This window comes from Lates calcarifer, linkage group LG15 (genome assembly GCF_001640805.2).
Source record: "Lates calcarifer isolate ASB-BC8 linkage group LG15, TLL_Latcal_v3, whole genome shotgun sequence".
Classification (NCBI taxonomy): domain Eukaryota; kingdom Metazoa; phylum Chordata; class Actinopteri; family Centropomidae; genus Lates; species Lates calcarifer.
Window position 1 is genome coordinate 15,070,389 of NC_066847.1, and position 25,630 is coordinate 15,096,018.

General features: G+C 38.9%; 1 protein-coding gene across 2 annotated transcripts in view; it reads right to left on the bottom strand.

Annotated features, from left to right (window-relative positions):
- Positions 1 to 24,288, bottom strand: part of LOC108876286 (neurocalcin-delta A) — a 60,826-nt gene extending 36,538 nt beyond the window's left edge. Inside the window, exons 1-3 of one of the 2 annotated variants that reach the window (XM_018665690.2) lie at positions 24,107 to 24,288; positions 23,641 to 23,693; positions 21,975 to 22,102 (exon numbers count right to left, since the gene is read on the bottom strand). The gene's annotated coding sequence lies outside the window, so the exon portion shown is untranslated. The remainder of the gene's footprint in view (positions 1 to 21,974; positions 22,103 to 23,640; positions 23,694 to 24,106) is intronic. The other variant, XM_018665688.2, reaches the window with a different exon arrangement.
- Positions 24,289 to 25,630: the final 1,342 nt, after the last annotated feature.

Sequence of the window (25,630 nt, forward strand, 5' to 3'; positions counted from 1 at the left end):
GGATCAGAAAGTAGATCAACTGGTAGATCAAAAGATTTGCCTGCCAGCTTCGCTCCCTCTCACCCTCTCAATGCCTGCTTTACTACTGTCAACACATCAATCTGCCTGTCTCCAGCTCCATCCTACTCGCACTCGTAGAGAAGACCCCAGGATACCTAAACTATCTAAACTTCCTTCACTTGGGGTAGAAATGCCATCACAGCCCCAAGGATGCAGTCCTCTATTTTCTGCTAGCTATGGCCTCAGACTTGGAGGTGCTGACTTTCATCCCAACCACTGCACACTCAGCTGCAAACCTCCCCCAGTGCATGCTGGAGTGATGAAACCAATAAAACCACATCATCTGCAAATAGCGGAGAAGCAATTCTGAGGCCCTCTACCTGGACATTCTCCACACCTTAGCTGCACCTCCAAATCCTGTCCATAAAAATCACAAACAGGATTGATCACCAGGAACAACCCTGGCCAACACCCACCAGAAATATGAACACAAATATGAACACAACTCTCACATGGGGACTGAGTGGCTGATAGTAATGCCAAAGCCCCATATTCCTGCAGTATCCCCCATAAGAGGCCCCAAGGAACCCGGTCATAGGCCTTCTCCAAGTCCACAAAGCACATGTAGCCTGAATAGGCAAACTCCCATGACCCCTCAAGTAAAGGGTAACGAGTCGGTCCCCTGCTCCATGGACAGGACAGAACCCACATCGCCCCTCCTGAATCCAAGGTTTGATGACAAGTCAGAGCCTCCATTCCAGCACCGTGACGTAATATTTCCCTGGTAAATGTATTCTTATGGTTGTGACTGTTTATGTAAAAAGTGAATTGTTATTGGATGGTGAGACCTTGAACCTTAAGGTTGGATCTGTATCAGCGAGCTGTGATGTTAATCTCAGCAGCTGGACCGGATAACAACAGATTATAAGATGAATAATCATTTCTCATGGAAGGAAGGCCCAGGGCTGTTAACAAAGTTTCTTATCTAACAAATCAGTGAATGTATATATGGAAGACAGACATACAGTGAATACCCTACAGTTTTTTAAGTTAGTAGGTGGTGTTGGTCTTTCACCATTTCACTTAATGAATGAATGAATTTGAGAAAAATATTTGTAAATGCATCTCTTGCAGGCTAGGCTTAGTCGCTATATGCCTAACTACTGCCATCTTTAGTAATGTTTATGTTGTGCAAAATCTGAAGTTCTCAAAGAAGATAATCCTTTATTGCACAAGGATGATTTGGCCCTTATGTGCTGATATACTTTTTAATCACCAAGGTACACACACAGTCAACTATGTGGACAATACCACGAGTCACAACTGCTTGTCTAAGTATACATAAAAAAGTCATTAACAAACCTAAAGGTACTCCTCCTTCTACTAGTGGTGTAAAAGCAGTGGATGTCATCACTATCACTACTGATTCCTCTGAAAAAGAGTGTGTGTAAGTCATGTTGCTTAATTAGAGGAGATTAGTGGGCAGTGCCTCCATTAAATGTTTGCATTTTTTCAGTTTCCTGTGCAGCTCCCTTTGCACACAGTAAACACTTTGTAGATATCATGACAGACACAATTGCATCAAGTGAGAGTTTTAAAGCTTCCAGTATCTTACTGTTTGAATGAATGTGGTGTAACTGCCAATTACAACACATATAAGAATCAGCAAAAACCTGGCCAGCAGACAGGGAAGTGAATTCATGTGGTAATGAATGTAAGAACGCATGACAGTGGGGTTGGAAGGGAGGAATGGAGGGGAGGGGTGAGGAGGTGGGGGGCTGGGGGGAAAGAGTAGACAAGATTAAAAAAACATTACGTTGCTGCAGTGGCGAGCCAATGCAACTTGCTGAACAGGCTAGTCCAATGTACCGACAAAACAACACCAAAACAAATGACAAAAGCATATTAAAGGTGTATGGTCATATGTAAAAAAATAAAAATAAAAAAATCATAATACATACATTAAAACAAAAAAAAATATTTGCGTTTGTAGGATAAATTGTAATTAATCTATAGTGATGAAATAGCTGCACATTCTAAAAAGATGCACTGAATTAGAACATTAGACCACCTGAACAGTCAGGTGACAGACACTTTCATACAAATACACATGCATGCATGCTCCCAACTCACACATCATATTTTTTCACTTCTTATTTGTTGGGCCTACTACTTTTTTGTTTTCTGAAATGCTACGCTTGTATTGCGAAACCATATACAACCTGCTTTGGCAATAATAAACTTGATGCCAAAAAATAAAAGATAAATTTGAATTTAGAGAAGCATACTGTAGATACATCACCCACTATACTCCTCCTTCTCTTGCATACTTGTTTTCCATCACCCATGTTCAACCATCCTAGCTAGACAACCTGCTGTAGGAGAAGGTCCAAGTTGTCAGAGCTTGGGGCAATTGTTTTTGAAATATATGACTCACTCTATCTGCCTTCATAACATTAAAAATCAAGCAACAGTAGTAATTAAAGTGACAGGTTACTGCTTTTTGTTTATATTCGAAAAGCTACCACCTTTTGTCTCTGTTAGTCTTATGCTGGTGCAGAAAGAATAATACAGTGTTAGTAGAGAAGAGGATAAATTCAGTACAACCTTCACACAAAGCAGTAACTCAAAGCTGGGAGAAGACCTTGCATACCAAGACCTTGCATATTGGTGCTTTGTGTTAAATACTAAAACAACATGTTAACATGATCTATTATGACAATGCTAACATGTGGATGGCTAGCTTTTCACTCTGCCTTTGCTGTTTGCCATGCAATAAAATGTATTTATTTGATTCAAAAGTCAGACCAACAACATGTCATACAAACTAGTTCCTTTCTAGAAAACCTAGCCTTAACAGTGTTTCTGTGGTTCCATTTACAAACAACTGAAGATGCACACGTATCAGTGGAGTAGAAAACACATCTTCACAATGTTATTAAAGTTTTTATATGCAATGATATTGCTAAACATGGCTATACACAGGGTTAACTACACAAGTAGAGAGAAATTGCCTCTGTGTGTCCAAAAACAATTGCAGCATGTGTTAAAAGCACAGAAGCCTCCTCACTTGCACTATGTACATTAGGTCCACATTCAATTCAATTTCATTTATATAGTGCCGAATCACAACAAAAGTAATCTCAAGGCACTTTTCATGTAGAGCAGGTCTAGACCATACTCTACTCTACAGAAGGAGATCCAACAAATCCCACCATGAGCAGCACTAGGCGACAGTGGCAAGGAAAAATCTCCTTTTAAGAGGCAGAAACCTCGAACAGAACCAGACTCAGGGTGGGTGGCCATCTGCCTCGATCGGTTGGGTTGTGTCTATGACATTCACTATCTTAGTTTAGCATGTTAGCATTTACAAAAACTAAGATGCGATCTCTAGATTTGCTCCAAGATAGTCAGCATTAGCTAACCATCCTCAGTCATAACAGTCCTGTAAAGTGCAATAGATCCACACTTTTAGGTTTTGTTTACTATTGATACTGATAGACTAAAGTTCAGTCATAAAAATGAAACATGTTAAAAATAATCTTAATGAGCTTTTGAACAAACAACAAACTATTTCTCCTCAGGAGTGTCTCACCACCACCACCACGACTCTCATCTTTCTTGGTAGTCATAATAATTATATTACTGTGTATGACTCAACCTTTGACGTGTCTGTATTTCTTCATAATCCAGAATGGTGAGAAGAACATTATTTACAGAATGTATTTATTTAATCCAATTTATAGCTGGTGAGGTGGGCTGTGAAGGAGCAGGAAACTGGGGGTGAAAAAAAGGATTGTTATACAATCTGGAAAATGTCTCAAGAATTATTCAACAGCATAACAACCCACTCCATCCTCGGTATTTCAAGAGCTATAAACAGAGGCCAGAGGACGACTGACAACCAGTCTGTCCCAGCTATTGTTCTTTATGGCAGACAGCAGGCTGGATGCAGAGAGAGGATTAACCAAAGCCCACTGTCTCAATCTCTCTCTTATCAAAGAGCAGCAGGTTGGGAGTCAGGAGCAATTTAAAAAAAAAAAAAAAAAAAAAAAAATCCCCCCTATGAGTCACGCTCTTGTCCCTTGCTCACTATTACTGATACACACATACAGACTCCAGACATGCATCAATAACATTCATACAGAAATAGAACAGTTGTTTCTGCATATTAATGAGTGTCTATTGGCATGGAATAGATGGACAGATGCAGCTTGCCTATCAAATGCCAGATGTAACCAGATTCATGGAGTAAGTTCACAGCTGCAGGCATGGTTCTTTTATCTTTACTGGCCAGGCACTTCCTGTGAGTCACACAGTTTTTTCCAACTTTGGACAAATTACTCTTAGGGAAAGTTCAATCAGGAAGACTAACCTCATGCTACACAATTTATATTCTCTCTCTCTCTGTGTTAAACCAATCACATTTTGAACCACTGACCCCATCAGAAATGCTGCTCCAAATCACATTCATCCAGAACTTTAGTCTGTATAATACATTCAAAATGGCAGAGGGAAGAAGAGATGCACCAAGTACCTCAGGAATATCCGTTAAATCCTTTTAATTTCAGAAAACCAGACAGACAAAAACAATCCATCAACTAATGTTGAAAATACTACAAAATACATTATATTGAAAAAAAAGTTACTGGCCTGGTTTTTCACTTGTTTAAAAGTTAAAACAATAAAAATAAAAATATATTACTCTGTGATTTAATCATTCATGCATGGAAGGACTAGATTCCATTAGGGGTATTTTCCTGTGCAGCTCATGGAGTGACTACCCATTTAAATGAGTTCAGCCTGACCACATCTATTTCATTTTATTTTAATGGACCATGGAAGTATTATGTTAAAATATTATGTGTCAACAGAAAGTGGAAGGCTGTAAAATTTGTAAAAGCAATCCATTTAGTAATCTTGTATAGATGCCTGTTTCCATTTGTTCATACCCACTTTAATCCTATGTTTAACTACACTTTGACTGTTAATGCATGTTGATCCCTTAGAACAATGGTAAATGTGGGTTTATCCCAGGTCACTGCATCAATCTAAACAGAATATGATAGTAACAGTTTAGAATATAATTTCCCCCACCATCTCCACCAGATCATCTCGTTAAAACCTAAAATAATACCAGTAGCTCTAAGTGCTGTGAATCTGCTATGAAGAAAAGGCTGTCAGAGAAGGTGAGGTTATCCCACTAAAAATAACCTTAGTTATGTCTAGTATGATCTAGAGGAGTGTCCAGAGGCCCCTGCAAAATAAATAGGCAGCAGGACAGGGGTCATATCCAAAACATCTCAACTAAAAAAAATACAAAAACACATCTGGACAATGAACATTTTATAGGAAAAAAAGAGAAACACACACAAGAGACAGAGCAAATAATAACGTTACTGTTAAATTGCAAGTTACCACACACACATGCCTAACCCCTTACTCTCCACCATAAAACTAGGACTAAAATGCCATGCTATAATAACTACTATGTAAAATGTCTTCTAAGGCTCATTTTGCAGTAGCTACCATAAGCTGGTTCAGGTAAAGGCAGAGTAAAGCATCCTGGAGAAAGACTGATATTTGAACTCAGCTGCAAAATAAACACACGGCTCCCTTTAGTGCATCTTCAGAAGTTCTGCCCCCAAAACTTGTGGACGTGCATCGCCAGGAAACCCTCACTAACAACTGGCCAAAGAGGAAATTGGCAGAATTGAGTGCATTCACTTTTTCATAGCTGAAGAAAAACAAATGTAATATAAAACGTCATCAAAGGAACAACAGGCACACAAACACAGCATCTGCAACATAACAGGGTAAACAAAAAAACTAGCAAGAGTTAGTGGTTTAAATTGTTTTTACAAACCACAGTGACTGAAGACAGGCCTGTAGGTTTGTACCTTAGCTAACAAGGAAGGTAACTTTATCTGGCATAGTATTTTTACATCTATCCCACTGTGCTTACAGGCTTCTGTTTTCAGGTCTTTGTGTCTATAAAAGCCTTTGCAAACATTGTACAGACAAATATCACAATACAGAGTGAACAATGACAGAGCACCTTAGCTGTAGCGAAGCTAACGTACAGTGGACAAGGTGGTTTCTCAGAGCTAGCACAGTAGACAGCAATACTCACAACTCTCCTCCTAGTCTTACTAATATTACACCAAAAACAAACAGGACTAAAACAAAATACTGCCCTACCAGCTTTGTCATTGCCTTTCTTTTTAAATTTATATTTCTCTGTCAGTTCCTGCTGTCTCTGCTCTGTAGCAGACTATGAGGAGACATTCCTTGAATTTGTATGAAACTGCATTATATTAAACCGCATTATATAAAACTATATAAGAATAGTTTTACAAACACACACTAGTTTTCTAGCCAAGAATTAGATGACAAGATCAATATGACTCTCATGTCTGTACACTTAATATGAAGTTAGTGCCAGTTAGCAGTCAGCTTAGAATAAAGCGTCAGCTGTACAATAACCAAAATGTAAAAAAAACCCAGAAAAAACAGTGTTTCCAACACATAGAATTTACTTGGCCCTGGTATATTTTGCATTATTTACTCTTTTTTTCTTTCTTATCTGACAGCATAATGCCAATCCGTGATCAAACCTGTTCATTCACCTGCCAGTCTAATTTGTCCATGTAAATATTTTTACACTTCTCATAATAACATATAAGATCTCTAACATAGGGACGGCACAGTGATGCAGTGGTTCGCACTGTCATGGCAAGATGGTTCTGGGTTCAAGTCCAGGTTCGAGCCCGGAGCATTTCTGTGTGGAGTTTGCATGTTCTCCTTGTGCCGCTATGGGTTCTATCCGGGTTCCTCCCACCATCCAAAGACATGCAGGTTAGGTGTGAATGGTTGTTTGTCTATATGGTGTACCCTGCCTCTAGCCCATTGTCAGCTAGGACAGGTTTTATGAAGAGTTACATATTAGAAGTAATTTTGACTACTCAAGCCTGGGCTAATTACTACCCTTGTTCCATAGTTTCAGAACCAAACTGAGTTAAGTTCCACTATTTTAATAAAACTCTTAGAAAAGTGGTTATCATCTTGAAACAGGTCAGTGGTTTCATTGACACCAAGTGACCTTAAGTGTGAGTACATGAGGCACAGTTGCAGTCAGCCCTTGTTATAAAGAAGTGGGCCTCTTGACTGGACAGGCTGCAGCTGTCCCTTAGTCTGAGAGCCCGGCAGGCCAATGTGTGCGCTTGCGCGTGTGTGTGTGTGATGGCAAGGGTGAGAGAGAGAGAGAGAGAGAGAGAGAGAGTGTGTGTGTTCATGTGTGTACATGTGCGTGTATATGGTTGACAAATTAAAGTTTGCATATGAATATCAAAGACAAATAGAGATTTTAATGTTAGTAACACACAAGACACACATGCACACATTTTTGTCCCAGGTTTCTGAGGAAGTGTGTGTGTATGTGTGACTGTGTGTAATGGCCTGTGTTTAGAGGGATTTGAGGGCCTGGGAACTGTGTGGAAATCACATTGAGCTTCCTTTGGCTCATCTCAGAGTCATGGGAAACAACACTGACCAAAAACAACAGAGTTTGTGCATGGTGCAGTTTGACCACAGAACATTTTACTGGACAAAATACACCACCTTCAGCCAGAGATGAAAGGAGAAAGCAAGACATCATTAGAGTTTTAATTTAAAAAAAAAATGCAGCAGTGGGCAAACAGTACACAAAAAGCTATTGTTACTTTCTAATATAATGACTCAAGTAGAAGTGAAAGTACTCATAAGAATAACTATTTGAGGAAGCATGTAGCCCAGTGTAACAGAGTAAAAGTAGATATGTTATCACAAATTTAGTCGAGTAAGAGTTTAAGTATTCTGCAAAATAACTACTCTTAGAAGTGCAATTTATCAAAAAATCTCCTTAAGTACACCTAATGGAGTAAATGTAACCTGTTACTACCTGCTACTGCATGTATGTTGCTCAGTAAGGACTGCTATACGTTATTGTAGGGGATATTAGTTATTTTCTTCTGCACACTGGATTGTGCTAGATGTGATTTAAAGCTTATAGCTTCCTCTGAGTTATACCCATTCTTTTGGGCAGTGTTGATGGGATTTTTTCCTCTTTGCCAGGAATTTTCATTTTTCCTGCCTGCATATTCCTAAACACAATAATCATCATGGCGGCACCGAATTCTTTACCACCACAGCCATCCCTGCAGCCATGCTGCTAGCATGACTAAAAAGACATTATCATACAAATTCTAGTTTGTATGCAGTTGCTGCACTTTAAACAGATAAATAGCTTAATGATCCAGGAATTGCTGAGATTATGGTCCTTGAGTCCTCTGTATTTAGATCACAGTAGGAGATAGTTGGAAAAATCACAAAATTCAAATCTCATTTAAGGCCCAAATGCTAAAAACACACCTGTGCTATTCAGACTGCTGAGTAGGAAATATGATAAGACCACATGTGTGAGAAACATACATTGTTTACATTTATATAGTGTACATAACGTGATATATAAATATATATAGACTAGATAATACAAATGAGGTTAAACTACACCATATAGTGACAAATAGGTCACTACAACAAAACAACTACACTTGACTAGTGCAAGTTAGTTAGGACATGAAAAATGCATGGTTATTAGTGCAGGTGAGTGATTAAGAGTTCAAGAGATTCAGAAAACTGGACTTAAAAATTTGTCAAGTCAGAGCACATAAGAGAAAAATGGAAGCTTGTTCTCTAAAAATGCCAAAGAATCACAAGAAAATTGTCTAATGTCATGGTTATTAAGTGCAGTGAGCGGAAGCTTTCAAAATGACAGCGATGGTTCATCTATTTAAGAATGGAAGATTTCAGTTCATTTTTGTTGTTTTTTTTTTACGACAGAGCTGAGTTATTTCATGATAATTATCCCTCAATTCTTGGTATTCTTTTTGAATATCAAGCTACATGACGGAAGAAGGCCTACAGCATCAGCAGGGACACAACTCATCCAGGACACACACTGTTTGAACCGCTACCATCAGGAAAGCAGATCAGGACATTAAGATCCAGTACCAACAGGACGAGGAACAGCTTCTACCCTAGAGCTGTGACATCCATCCATCCACCCCCCCAACCCCCACACACACCAAGCACATAGCTGACCTCATACTCCCTACCCCCCCTCCCTCAGAGCCCCTGGAACTGTGAAATCACACACATACGTACACACAGACAGTAAGCAGTGTGTGACTGCTCATTTGCACTACTCACTGTATACACTGTTCTTTTACATTTTGCATATATATTACATTTTATTTGCACTATTCCCTTTATATGCTGCTTATTTCACATTTTGTGTATATATATTTTTATATGTATTCTATTGATCTTATATTTTTGTCTTGGAGGGTAGCCACACACAGTTTCATTTTACAATTGTATAATGACAATAAAGCTGATTCTGATTCTGATGACCTGCTCTTTGCAAGCATGCAGTGTTTTTCTCAACTACGACAGAGCCGATACCATTAAAGCTTTTTCCTACTGGATGCCTGGAGCAGGGAAAAGTATAAGGAAAGCTACCTTCAGTGTTGCAGCAGATGAGGAACAGAACAGCTCTTGAGGTTCCTGTCCTCTCACTTCCCCAGGCTTTCTCAAATAACACAACTCAAGCTCTGCAGGGAAGTTAACAACTCTGTATGTGAGAGAGGGTGTTTCTGTGTATGTAACAGCACCATTATAAAATCTTTTTGCTTACTTTTAATAGGGATGAAAACAATTATCTGTGAGACATGCAGACATACACAGATTCAGATTTTCTCGCAGATAGACACACTCACACCACACATGTTGTCAGTCAGCTGAAGAATCAATCAGTCATCTCTTAACACAGAGTTGTAAAATGAATGCACGAGCACTGATTCAATTTAATGAATCTATGTTGTCACTGATACTAACCTCATTGATTGATTTTGGTGTTGGCTGGATGTGACTGCATTAACATACAAACCTAAAAAGCATGTTGGTTAGAAATAAGTAGTTACGGCCTCAGTTACAGTGTGATTTTTTACACATAGAGGAATAATAATAATAATACCAGTTCCACACAATAAGGTATACAACAGTAGTTTAGAAGTAGTTAATGTCACTACAACTATTGTTGTACAACTGGGAATAGTTTAGTTAAATGTGTTGTTTCACTTTATTGCCAAAAGTTAGATGACACCACTCTGTCTGTATGCTAAACATGCAGCCAGAGCCATTAGCCAATTAGCTTAGCACAAGTCAAAACATGGGAAAACAGCTTGTGTGAAAACAATATACTGTGGTTGTACAGGGGGTTATGTGCCACAGTATTTCTTGGCCAGGTGCAGGAGTCTCACCATCACCATGAAGTCTCTAGAAACTTCATGGTGATGGTGAGACTCCTTGATACATTTGGGCAGAGCCAGGCTAGCTGTATTCCTCTGTTTTTAGTCTTTGCGCTGAGCTTAGCAGCTGCTCATGGTGGCTTTTTACTGTACTCACACAATGGTATCAATCCTCTCAGCCAACTCTCAGCAAGAAAGCAAATAAGTGCATTTCCAAAAATGCTGAACCTTTCCTTTAAGGGTTAAAAGTGCCACGCCTGCATTCAGAGTGAAGTTGTCCTAAACTGCTGTAACTGATTTTTTCCCATTAATATTACTACTACTTCTCTTATTGCTAGAAGTAGATTACTAAAACTACTAAAGTGAATACTCATCTAGTCAATTACTGTGTGTTTCATATTTAAGTGTTCTGTGTGTTGTACATGAAGGCAAACCACTGTCACACTGTTTCTGATGGTCTTTATTTAATCAAGACATTTGTTTGTCTTTGTTCTGCAGCTCTCCTCAGCCATGAGCTAGTTTCCCTGGTCACTTAGTGGTTGCAAGTGAGATGGCACCATGTGAAAAAGTGACATCAGTGCACACCCATGAGAACGGGGAGTGAAATATTAATTTAACACACATAGTTTTAAAAGTTTATTTTTTGAATGAGTATAATGATGTAGCACCATTGCAATGTAGCAGTTCCAACTATAACTCCAAACATGAGGTGTTGCTGCTGTAACTGTCCCAGAATAGCTACACAGTGGGAGGATTTTGCACTTTAAAAAGATAAATACATATGTTTTTATTACATGATAATAACACTTTTAAGTGCTGGGCAATTCTGTTAGGGAACATCTCCATAAATATCTTACTGATATGGGAGCAAACATTTGTATTGTCTTTTCAGTAACAAAAAGACATTTTTCTGTAATAAATTAAACTTTAGCACCTTGTCACCAAACACCAAAAAGGGAGAGAGGGAGGATAGGAAATTCTGCCTGAGAAAAAGCCAATCTATCAAACTAACTGATGCCCTCCAATAAAAGGCCATTATTTCCCCTGGTTCTGTGAAAACTGGTTTGGCTCAGGAAAATTTTAATAGTCCCAGGAGTGAAAGCAGAACCACTGCTGTTTATGCACATTCATGCTCTCACTGTTACAGACACACACAAACATGTGCCGACACCACAGATTGTCCAGGGCTCGAGCATATTTCACACACCATTTCTGAAACTATATAAACACAAATAACATAGAAGTTGGCCTGACTAACGACCGTATATGGAATGCAGCTTCTGGCTCAAAAACAAAATTACTACATAACTTTGATGTTACACTGCAGGAAAAAAAGAGGAAAGAGAAACTAAAATAGAACAACTTGTGTAAAAATCCATGACGGAGACCGTGGTTTTGTTTTCAAGAGATTGTATTCACTACCATTACATTACCTCAGTGCTATTTCAGCATGTGCTGAGGCAAGTAAATACTATTAATAATAGGGTATTATTCTAATCAGGCTACAACTACAGACAGTGCTGAAAGTTATGACGTAGTCTGTAAAGGTAGAGAAGACATGTAATAAAATATCCTGGCTGCAAGCACATTAAAAATAATCTTTTAGCATAGCAACAGCGGGTTTTTCATTTTTGTCATTTTGCTATTTGTAGAGATGATGTCATTTTTCACTTTCTAAAAATCTCTGAGGTTGTCTTTGAACAAATTGCGACAACAGAGACCTCAGCCTTTTCACTGATGCCATGGCACCATGTAGTAGGTAAGATAAAGCAGCGATCAAAGATTGGGAACCCCCAGTGTGTTTTTTTGTGTGTGTGTGTGTGTGCAACAAATCAAACACTAACAAGAAGTCTCAAGGAACACTGTAATTCAAGGGATTAACATGTTATTATCTACAAGCTCCTGTGCTCTGTTTTTGTTACATTAATGAGGATAAAAGATCCTTAGAAATGACCAAACACCACTGACACTGTTATTGTTAGTGTTGTCAAGTTATGTTCTTGGTCTCTCTCAGTATCTTGACAGAGAAATGTTTCTTATCGTATGTGCCACCATCACAGACTCTAATCACGCAGGGGATCCTAACTGCATGAGACCTGGAAATATGACAAGTGCACTTCATGAAAACTGACTGAAAAATGTTCACCACAAAAGCAAATCACACACTAACTGGCCATGCAACACACAATATGTGTGGTCTATTGAATTAATACAGAGTGCAATTTGCAACTATAGAGGTATAGTATAGGTCCTCAGTATAAAGGAGTTTTACTGTGCCAATATAAAAATCTAGTTTGATGTATACTGAAATAGCACCAGGTATTAAAAACAATATAAAGCACAGGGAGAAAAACAGAGAAAGACGTAACAATGTACTGCTAATCTCCTAGGACACCAGCCCAGGCAGTGTGGGTGTCTGAACGAGACACGCTTGCTCACTCATTCGCTCATCTGCTCAATAAAACTGGGCTGCGGCTGCAAAAAGTTGTCATCCTACCATATTCGCTGTGGTATACTCCCACATGTAACCCCTCCTCTTATTCGCTCTTTCTCTTGCGTTCCCCTACTTCCGGCAGACCAGCTGTCACGGTTTCCAGCCCACTCATTACCATTCCTCATATAACTGTCGCTCCAAGAAGCCTTCATCCTACCTCTCCTCTTCTGCTCACTGGGTGGCAAACTGGAACATTACATAAAGAGAATGTGGGCCCAACTCATACATGTGTTTGTGAGTGTGGATGTGTGCATTTACTTGTGAGTATTAACCTGCATTGGTTAAAAATGTTGTGGATGTAATGTCAATTATGGTCATAAATTTCGCTTAATATAACAAACTGTATAAACAGAAACAGAAAGGTCAAAAGGTTTCCATCTTTAACTATAATAATTATTAGCAGGTTTTGTGTAGTAGTGTCAGACAGAGGGCTACTGAAGAGGCTCCCACCTCTGTGATAGAAAAAGCAAGTGAAACATCATGATTGACAGCTGTGATTGACTCGCAGTTGTTCGGTTGGGTGCACGCGCAGGACTCTGATACTAATGATTTTGGCTTCATTTTTGTACAGTGGGAAGAAGTGGAGTGCTGTTGAGCTGCAGTTTCTTAATACCATTGCCCATTGGTTTTTATCAAACGTAATAAACTGTTGTATTTCACTCTCACTTTTATCAGAAACAAAGTCACAGGCCTGGAAGTGTCTGACAAGCAAGACACAGACAGACCAAGAGATGCACTGCAGCACTTCATGTTAGCCTACTGTTATTTACGGACATCAAACTTGGAGGGGAGATAACAAGTTTACCTGATTGCTGTTACCTCAATTCACTGTCATGGTGTTTTTCTTTCTTTCTGTGACAAAGGATAATTAGTTTGCCTTCATCCTCTTAATGGGTTGATTTTCACACTTGTCTGACAGTGACAGGCATTCCAGCCACCACGGCATTCTCACATAGTGGGAAAGCCCTGTGCTAATTCAGGGCACCCACATGGACTTTTGGCTAGCCAGGGTGTGAAGCCAAAGCTTGTCAGTGAAGCTCAACAACTCCTCTCAGCTCTCCAAGCACAACCCTGTAGCTATTGATGCCAACACTTCTGACAATCTGTCTGGCCTTGGTGGAGGGGTGTCACTGTGTAGCTGGTGAGGTAATGGAGTGTGTGCTTTAAGGATGTCATAGTGAATACAATTTTTAGCACTTCAGATTAAAAATGCATACTTGTCTATATCTGTTTGAAGGCACCTGTCTGCCTGCCCCTCTACAGCATTGTGTTTGGTTTCACTTGTATATTTATATAGTGCACTGAAGTGACAGTGGAGCTCAGTCAGAGTGATTGTCGGGTTCTTGATCACCTCTGTTATCAAAGCCATTCTCCCTCAGTTACTCAGTGGTTGGTTGTAGTGGCTCTGTCATTACAGGGTATTGCTTGTGAGGGATTTTGTTTATTTGCATAAGGCTGAAAAATAACAAAATGTGAAAAAATGAAATACTTTCTGATTGCTCTGTATTTGTAATCATGTTTACATATCTTGTGTGCATTCTGTTTCTTCCTCACTCTGCATTTATCCATTTCAGTCTATGTATGCCATTGAGACCACAGTACCTGTTGGAGCAGCATACCAGAGAGTCGTACTGCCTTGCCCTCCACCGCTCTTCCTAATATAGCCACAGTGTGAAAACAAACACCAACATTCATCTTTTCAAGTGAAACCCACACTGTGCTGTGTTGTACATAAGTTTGAAGCCACAAAAGGAGAAGGCAGAATGACATACAGACAAAGAGTGATCACTGTAAAATGCCACAGCTGCTGCCCATTAAGATAAGTCATACATGGATGCACAATGGTATGCTGCCCACTAGGGTAGATGTTCCATACTGACTTTGAGCACCTGGGTGATGTTGACAGAGGTGTATACCAAAAATAAGTCAGTAGGCCTATTTGCATTTGGGAATGGGGTCATTTACTTTGCCCCTGAGCCATTTCACGAAAGGGATTTGTCTTGAAGTGCAGGTGATAAGTGAGTCCTCCAGTCCTTTTGCATGCCCAAACATGCATCACAAGTATGGTGTTTATTTTGATTTGCTAAATGTGTCAAAATAATGCAAAAGAAAATGCAAAAAGTTACAACTTGCATGTTGCAATAACTGGCCCCAAATGTGATTTCTCTGTAAGATCTTTAGATCAAAATTGACTTTAGAAAAAGGCTGTGCCCAAATCAGAATTTTATCAGTTGAATCAGATTTGGCTGTTCAATATGAAGATCTGACCAGTATCGGCTATGAAGCTACTCAGCTAAGAAATAGTTTGGAAGAAGTATAAACCTGCTTACACACAACACTGACATATTATCACCTTTTACATTATATAGACAAATCTGTTAGCAAACAGTTGCCGATGTACATACCCAGCACACACAGAACAATATCTCCATTCATTTGGTGTTGTGACTAGTATGTCTCTCCACAAAATCCTGAGGGAAATACATGGTTCATTAGCCACTAAATGCTCCACAATGTTCACCAACCTGTTGCTAAATGTGTCTATCTGCTGTTTGATGCTGAGCAGGTAGTGTACATTGGGCTTTTAGAGTTATTTTATTTATTTATTTTTTTTACTGAAAACATCTAGCTGAAAACAATGCTCAGTGAGAGTGAACCAAAACAATGAGCTGGAATATGTGAGCTCTGTACAGCTGAGGTTGACTGCAGAGACAGATGACTAACAACTATTTGTGGGTTCATCTCTATAAGCTACTCTTTTCACACATAAGTAGTCATGTAATCCACTATTACCCACTGTTACACTGTTACGATAGATTATAGCCTCCAACATCAAACTTATGTGTCAAACTACGCTCAACTCAAAGGTTCACTTACTAGCTTTGGGGGCTTTAAATTGCATCTCATAGTCTTAATTGGTGAATAGAGATGGAGAGATAGAGATTCAGGTGTTACTGTGTGATCTCAGTGACCTGGTTTCTGGTACCCAGTTTTCTTCAGACCCTGACTGATTCATACACTATATGGCTAAAAACAGTCTAACACATCACAGACTCCACCAAATTTAATGACTATGTATGGGGGAACAAAATTACGGCTTTATTTAGCATCAGGCCCTGAAGCCCATCACCAGATTGTTAGATTCTGGAACTTGGTCTCTGTCCTTCAATCTGGCCTTAGCAGAGGAAAGTTGTGCCAGACAAACAGATGGACAGATAGACATGTACAAACAGACACACAGAGAGTTGAGTTACAGTATAAAAGCCAGCTGGTGTGTACAGCTGACATTTGAATGAGAGGCCATAGAGGGATGTGGTTTTCTAGGCATACCAACAGCAGGGTGTGATAAAAGATGCAGCACTGATCGAGAGCAAATCCTCAAAATAAATATAAGATAATGTGAGAAGACTTTCATGTAAAACCACGAGAAAAGCTAAACCATGTGGATCCACAGCACAACTCATAAGAGAGCCATGATTTTACAATCCAGATAATATAGAGCTATTAGGAAGCTTAACTCCACTGTGCAGACAATTAAATTAGCAGTTATTTGTGACTGTTATTGCCAATAAGACAAAACTGTTGACTGTAACAATAAGAAAAATTGTATATCCATTTAAGTTATAAGATATACAAAAAGTTTGTTGGTGAGCAATTCTGTCTTCTTCACTTCTTCCCACTGTAATACACTGAGAAGGAGAGATGGAAAAGGAAAAAAGGCTGTGCATTGGACTCTTAACCACAATAATGCAGATACAGTACATGGTATAAACCACCAGAGCTTTAGTTAAAAGGAAATAAAGACATGCAGCAGGCTGCAAAGTCTGTCATCACATTTAATGACAGCCATTGTTGTGATCTAACACATCAGACAGGCCTACAGGGCATAGCTATGATGACTCACAGGTCAAAAAATGGCATCTGACCAATTACTAGGCCAGCTGTCAGCACTCAGTCATCTATGGACTGCAGGCTCACTCTGACATGCATGAGACATGATAGATGTTTTTCATTCTACGTAATCCCTCCACACATAACATGATTGCTTTTACTATGTTGTGTAACATGAAAAATATACTGTACATATATTTAGTTTTTTGCACATGGCATGCAGCTCAACAGGACAGTTAATCTTACTTGCAAAATATGCTAATACAACAAAACACTTTATACACATCACAGGATAAACTCTCATATCAGACCACTAACACTGTCACTCTTCACACGATGACCTAAACACCAACAACTGGTAGCATTAGCACACAAAATATGCATCAATATTGTCTTTGAGGTATATTTTATTCATTTAGCATGAACCAGGCTTCCATTAACAAAAGGGACACATAATTATTGCATGGATTTTGCTGCCTTATACTGTATATACAACATGCAACTAAAGTCATTCCAGTAATGCAATGCAAAACTACATTTCCCCTCTACTTGCATTTAGAGAAATATAACCAGTCAATACAACTTAAAATAAAAGTAATACAACTTGCCTCCAGTATTTGCACAAAAGTTCTCATCCACATCACATTTTGAAAAATGTGTGTTAAAAATTGTAAAAAACTGTAAATAATATTAAATGAGAATAAGGCCCCAGAGTCTGATGTCATTAAAGGGAGGGTGAAGAAGGAATGCTCAGATGAGCTAGCCAAGCAGTATCTGTCATCTCTTCAACTTTCTCCCCTAAGAACACCGTGCCTTTACTGTGAGTAAATGGTACTGCATTTATATAGCTCTTTTCCGGTTTTAACTAGAGCGAAATGAATTTCCCCTTGTGAACAGTAAAGAACTAAAATGATACAGAAACCAAGAAGATAGGCAGAGAAGCAGATGTATAGGCTAATCTCAAAATTGCAACCACCTACAGTAAGCATGTGTTTTTATGTGCTTGGCCAGCAAAGTGAGAAAATGAAAAAAGGGCACCTTTTACACTGTGAAACTCTACAGCTACAGCTGCCAGAATCTTCCTTATATTGCCACAGAGAGAATGATGGACTACCCAGCATGACATGACTATCTGCCAAGTTTTGGTTTTCAATGAAACATGGCTACACAGCAACATTCTGGACATGACCATCAAGCTGGACAGGCTAACTTGCTACTAAAATGACAGAGAATCACTGCTGTATCCTGTATGTTTATATCCACAGAGAAAGGTGCATGAATACTGTAGCTTTGTATAAAAACTGAACTACAGGTGCTGGTGGAGTTTACAATTGTGAAGTGCCAGTCATGTATCTGACAGGGGAGTTCACTGCTGTTGATACTGTAGCAGTCTATCTGGAGGAGGCTCTGTCAGAGCAAACAACACACTCCAACAAATTCTCATCATTGCTGGCAATTTCAATTCTGATTTATTTATTTATTTTTTGGCCAAAATTCACCATCATGTTGAGTTTACTGTAAGAAGAGAAAACACACTTGACCTTGTTTACATACAAGTTGCTGCTGCTAATGTAAGAGTACTCACTCTTACCTTTAAAACTGTATATAACTGTACAGTCTGTACAGATTGTGTAGATAACATTTAGCTTCTCTATGTATGGCATGCATGTGATGTACAAGAAACAACAATAAAACCTGAACATTTTAGATATGAAATCTATTTTATCCAGATAAAGATAAAATATTTTAGAATTATGAGGCTTTCACAAAGTGGGTGAAAATAGTTTCATTAAGTATCCTGTAGCTCTATGAGTGACTGTGAACATGTTTACATCATGCAGAGAAAAAACCCTGAGTGATGTCAGTTGGATAGTCAGTCTGGCTGGCACCAATTAAGACCTAGACAACCAGGCATATCATTATTTTAGATAACATCAATGGCAGCTCGCACACTGTGTAAGGGGCGGACGAGTGAGCTAATTTTTGATTCAGATTCTGACCATAGAAAAACCTGGTCTGAATGTAGTAACAGTGATGTCACCCATAGGTTTTTCAGACGACATTTTAGAACTTTGACTTGGGTTTACTGATTACTGCAATCTTAATTTGAAGAATAGGTGCAACTAAGCTAGGTGGTATTTATCAAATAATATTAAAATGACATGAGCCACACAGCAACACAAACACTACACTCAAAAATGATCTGCCTATGAATGGATGGAGTGAGGGGGTGTAGTGTGTCAGGCCTTCTCCTGAAGGCGGCGGGCAGCACATCATGTTCCCTTGTTCAAGCTGTCACCACCGTATTCGTGGGTAGCATGAGGCTGACAATTGATGATCCTGTTTGGTCTCAGCCACTAAGCCACGAGCAGAGCAGAGCAGAGGCACAAGGGATATGTGATATTTGTCTGTACGGTAGCGCTTCAAGGATATTTCATGAAGGACATGCCTTGACATTTAGAATTTCAGATGGTTATTATTATTCCTCACAGGACATCATGGAAATATAGTTTCAGCTTTTTAAAGTCACATACCATGTGGCTGTGGTTACCTGGGTTGCGATCTGGGACGTGTTATGTTTTGTCCCACTAAAGTTCTCTCAACCTCACCAAGTCTCAATATTTAAAATTAGCCTGCCAATAAAGGCAAACATGCTAAGTAACAAAAAAAAAATCTGCCTGTAATTTGACTCATTCAACATTATTATGAGTAGGGGGGTCCATCTAGCTACGGTATAGCTGAGCCCTTGGCTTCAATGAGGAATGCCAACAATTCTAACTATCCACATTGGGAAAACTAAAGGACAAATGTAGACACTGTTTCCCACACTGTGTCCATGCTTGATAAGGAAAAAGAGCCAAAGACAACCATACAACCAACACACAAGTGATGACATGCTGTCCGCTCTGGCTAAATTCCAACACGTTCATTGCACCATTACACAGGACATGTCTCTCATCCTGCTCACTACTGCCATTTTTGCTATCCATTCCCAGTAGATTTATGAAATTAATTATGAACATGAAAAAGAAAACTTAATGGCCCACAATGTGGAAAGCTGCCTTGTATGTTTTTCAGCTGCCTTCGTATATAAACAACATACAAACAAAAAACCATACCACTCACAAAACGACACAACAACACATACATCAGATTTATACTTTGTATAGTATGACTGAAGGATCATTTGTCACTATGTAATCCAGAATATATATTTTCATTTCTCCAGGTCTGGGTCGTGGTGGTAGCAAGATGTGAATCTGGGATCAGATGAAGCTGCTAAAGCACATAAAGTGCTGCAGGGATGATGCATTTTTGTGGGCCAGCCCAGAAGTTAGCATCACCCTGGTTCCCTTGACAGAAAGCCAACTGATTATTTTCACTGGATTTTGGATTAAGTGAAAATAAGCACTGTGACTAATAAAGGTTTATGATACTTACTTTTTTCAGCAAGATAATCTTTACAACTGAGCACCACTTTCATGATTTTTGAGGCATAAATACAAGTTGCATGACTGAAGGAGAAAACCCACTCCTTTGAGGACAACAAGGTCCACATCTTGGACAGAGAGGACAGATGATTTGAAAGAGGAGTAAAAGAAGCCATCTATGTAAAAGTAGAGAAACCATCTCTCAATGAGGAGGAGGTCTAAGACACCACCTATCTCCAATTTACAATGCCGCCCTTTCATCCCTTCCCAGGAGACTCAACAATTTGGCCTCTAGGAAAAACAACCTTTCACAAATGGCCTCATGTGACTCCAATGACTGTCGTTATAACACTATGGGGCACTAACGAAGTCGAAACTAATGTTTTCTACCAAGGACCGTCACCCTAACGACTGTCGTTGACACATAGAACACAAAGGATCCATGACATCATCGGTCTTGTGAAAGCCCCCACAGAGGTTAAATACCTGGGTTTCCACACCAAAAATCAGTTGGACCAGTCCCAGCCTGGTCAGCTGCGAACACAAACTGATGAAGCCTCTTGGATGAGAGGTGAAACGTCTTCTAGACTACAACTAAGTCCAGTTGCTTTCGATTAAAACTTTCCTTGAGGTTCATTTGGTGTGCTTACCTTAGTGACAGCTTGCAAGAGTGAAAGTATAAACACAACATGGCTGTAAACTGGTGAGCAGATCGGTTTTCGTGTTCAGTGTTATGACGTCAACAACCTTTATAGTCTCTCTTAGGTACTTATTCGCAACTGCCTCTTTTTAAGACACGGCAATGCTTTAAACATCATCAAGTGGGGTATTTACGTGAAAATGTCTTGAGCTTGTGTTAACCACAGACTTTATTTTAGGCATCTGACCAAAAAAACCCATCAACTTTGGGACGAGGGTACAAAAATGCTAACTTATTTCTAGGTTTTAGGACTCATTTCTGCTGGAGTCTACTGATCCAAGGCTAGGGGCCTGACCACGTGGGATTCAAGAACCTGTGAAATGACCAGTGGTGTCAACCTCACTCAAATTATGGAGATCAGTACCCTTTCCTGGCTCCAGGCCAATAATCAGACCAAGTTTTGTGATGGCAACACTATGATGCAACACTTATTACAATGACACTAATTAAACGGAGTAAAAAGTTTTTCCACATTTCCATTTGGCCACCAAAATGTATACGGTACATTTTGTCACTCAGCTCACTCGAAAAAAAATTCAACTGCAATAACAGTCACTATTTATATAAACAGAATATAAAGAATAAGAACTATTCTTAAACTATAACATCTACAAGAACCGTACTGTGATGATACCTGCTAAATACTGATATCATTCAACAGTCAGAAACTAACATTTAACACACATTACATTCCTGTCTATGGCCAATATGCTCAAACATGTCATGCATGTGCAGTTTCCACGTCATGCTCTGAGACCACAGTGTTAACCACTGCACTCTTATACTAACAAACACAGTGTGGCTTGGTAAGTGTGTTCTAACAGAAAGTAACGTGATGAAACGAAGTGTAGGCACAAACAATGTAACTAGTTTGTCAGCTGACACAAAAGTAGTTACAGTTGTTCTAATTTAATCACACTCACAGAAGTGAAATCAATCCAACACAGTGAATCCCATTCCCCTGTTTTTCATACTTAAATTAAATTTGATGACTTAACACTAATGTCCTCATATTCTCAAACTCCTGTACTTATTTACAGTATATTTTAACAACAGTGACACTTTGAATCCAGTGAACAACTATTTATTCAATTTCTGTTGTTACTTACCAGGTGGAATGTGTAGATGCCTGCAGCCCAGGTGAGTGGTTTCACACTGCTGGGTCGCTTCTTCTGGTATGTGAGTTTATAGTGTCCTTTCTTATCCACGAATGATCTTATCTGAAAGTTAACAGCACCTGAGGAAGGATGTAAATAAACATACTTTTCAAATTACCAGCAAAACAACCAGATGTTTCTGCACTTTCTACATTTGACATGTGGGTATGTACTCTGGTGTATGTTTGTGTTTGTATTTGCCCATACAATGATAGGGGAAACACTGATATAACTATATAAACAGACCTTTTCAGACTAGTTGATGCCGTAGTTGATGCCATTTTGTCACCTGATGGCCACCACAGACCCTCAGACATGCGAGAAATAAAACTTGCTCACAGCAAACCTTGAGCCCCCTAGTGATGTTACAGTACACTTACTTGTGCATAATCTTCCTGGGCCTAATCAGAAGCCAGTACTTTCTCAGTAAAAGATATGAGTCAGCACAACTGAGCAAAGGCAACCTACTCCCACAGTTGTTTAAAATAAACAAATTACTTAAAAAACGAACAAACAAACAAACAAACAAAAAGGACATAACTAAGTATTGTTTACCTGCAGCTCAACTGAAACATTTGTCCAAATCTACCATTAAGCTGTTTTCTGCTCTAACATACCCTCTGGTAACTTCCAGCTACCAGAGGGTATGTTCCAAGCACTTGAGCTGCTGATGTAAATTAAAAACATTTGGAACAATTATTTGATTAATAAACGATTAGTTGATTTTACAGAAAATTAGTCTGCAACTATAATTTATTGTTAAAGCCAGTATTGAAGTTAAAAATCAAATATTTGTGGTTTAGAGTTTTAAAAAATGTGTTTATGATATACTGGCTAGTAGTATTTTCCTCTAAATAAAGATTCAAAACTGAGACCCCTCATCTTTCCGACCTTTATTTTACCTTAGTGACGACAACACTGATTTGTCTTGTTACAGAATTGTGACAAAGGTAGTGAACAGGACATTTTTTTAGTGTAAGACAAAACTGTGTGTTGAGCAAACTATGCAATGGAGTTACTTTATAAATGACCTTAAACCCAGTGTGGCATTTTTGCACTGCAATTTCCTCTTACTTATTGGTCGAATTATAAAATGATACTGACAGTTCTGATTTCCATTTGATGTATCAGCCTAGCTCTAATGTCTAACACTACCTGGTGTGATATACACAATAGATTTTAATGTTAAAACTCATGAAAAATGGCCTCACAAAGTTTAGGTTTGTTACTTAACTCAGCTTAGGTCTTTATTTGTAAAAGCAAGTCAGCTGTATCTTGGTCATAGCTGAGAAATCTCTAATGCAGTGAAATGGGGGTGTGTACAATACACTGTTGTTTACAAATGGTTAGAACTGGCTTCATAGCCTGCAGCAAAAAGAAGAAAGGCTTCATTCCATTACTATTTGCTTGTTTAATGTTAGCTCATGAAGCAAAGAACTAACTTCGTGTTAATATAACAACAAAATACTACATCTTTTCAGACATGGGTCTGTGTGGTTTTGGTTTCCAGAGAAACACTTAGGAACTGCGACTGCTTAAAAAATACCTTTACTTCACACCTAAATCCCTCTCGACTTTCTGCTCACAGCAGAGTAATTAATGTACTTATAAAGCTTACTTGTTTTGGTGTGTATCCGCCTACAGCACAGTCTCAGGAAATCTCAGCAGCATCTGTAAGTACACAACAATGAGAGTATAACATCACCAATACTACAAACATAATGGAAGAAAAGCCCGCGGAACATTAAAACCTCGAGATATCAACACGGAGCCTCAGATAGAAGTGTTTGTTTTCTACAACGGTCTGCTAGCATAGCGGGCTAAAATGCTACTGTTCTGGATGCGCCAAAGCGACACAGTTTAAGTTTGCCAAACCGGCTGCACAAACACAGAGAACAGCCGCTAGTTTAACGTCTAATGAACTATGCGTTTGTGGACGTAATGTTCATCAAACCTGCTGACAGGTAAAGAGGAAGCACTGCAGAGTTCACTACAACGTAACTCAGCTATATATTGAGTCTAAATGAGGGTCTTCATAACAGCCATACATGCCGTGTATTGCCAAACTCAAACAGGAGACTTACCACTTAGGTTAAAAATGTCATCGGTTATGGCTTCTTCATTTGCCGGTAAATTAGTAAACTACAACACATAGGAACACATGTATTCCCCAACAAGTGTCAGTGTGTAGTTAGATCAAAGATCGCATATAAACAAGAGGTGCTGCTTGAGATGAAAACTGGCTTATCTTCCGGTCTGCAGAAATCGTGTCATAACGCATGCGCTCTCAGACAAATCATAAACTTTATGAATAGTGACACCCCTGGGTAGCTGATTCTATAAAAATCGACATGTCATTTCTCTATCACGGAATCAATATTTGAACTATATATCTGTTTGCATTTGTGGTAGGAGGACAGAGCAGAGTGAGTGTCTTCTTTGTCCATTCTCAGCACTTTTAGTTAAAGTATGTTAGAAATTTTTTTAACGAGTCTCTGGCGCCACCTGGTGGCCAAGGAGAGAAGACAGGCCATTTCATCAAGGCTAATTGAGGCTAACAACAGAAATGAACATGTTACCATTTAACTTGATTAATACATTCGGATACTGGTGACAATCTATTGCAGTTTCTTCTTGTAGTCTAACTGTGTGTTGGTGTATCCACATGCCTCTTTGCTACTACAGCTTTACTGTCTTTGGCATATGTCCCCATGAGACTTTTGTCACTTTACAGGATTTTCCAGTGTTTGCAAGTTTTAAGGAAACTTTACAGTCAAGAAAAAAGAATTGTTTGAATTGGTGTGGGATAAATCATACACAGCAGAAAAGTATGCAATGTGGTTCACTGAAAATTCTCAAAACTCATGAGGAATTATTAAAAATGCCAAACATGAAATGTGCCAGTCACAGATGAACAGTGGTCACAAGGTCACAATTTGTTTTATTCATAATTTTATTTCATATTACAACTGCATATCATACAAGGACAACACTCAGGATTTACTCAGTGGTTTCCAATACAATATGTAGTACACTGTAGTAATTAGTATGATCTCTGTGCAGAGAAGTGTCAGTGTGGATCTATGGCTATAAGTAATCTTACTGATATATACAACACACACATTTTTTCTTTCAGTAGATTATACGTGATGATTGCTTTACTGCAACAAGAAGCAATCAATCAATTCATCAAACGCTGTCAAAGGCAGGCCATGGAGTTGTGTATAGGTAAGACCAGCAGGTGGTGATCAAGTGCTGCGCCCCACGACACACACCCATTTTGTGCATCTCATACAAATTCAGGTCCCATAAATGAGACTTATTAATTCATTCATTCATTTTTATTGTATTACATTCATCCTGCTCAATGGTTGAAAACATGGATTTATTCATAAGATATTTATTTTAACATATAGTAAGTTAGAACTACTGCAGTGGGTGTCATGGTCCACTTTAGCTACGCATGACTTTGTCAATAGATTTTGTATAACATGCAACAAGAAAAGAAAACTGTTTTAAGTTTTATCGTATATGTGTGTGTAGCGTTTTGTACCTCACACATCGCTAATATGTCGCCCATGTCTGTCTGGGTAAAGCAGGTTTCCCCA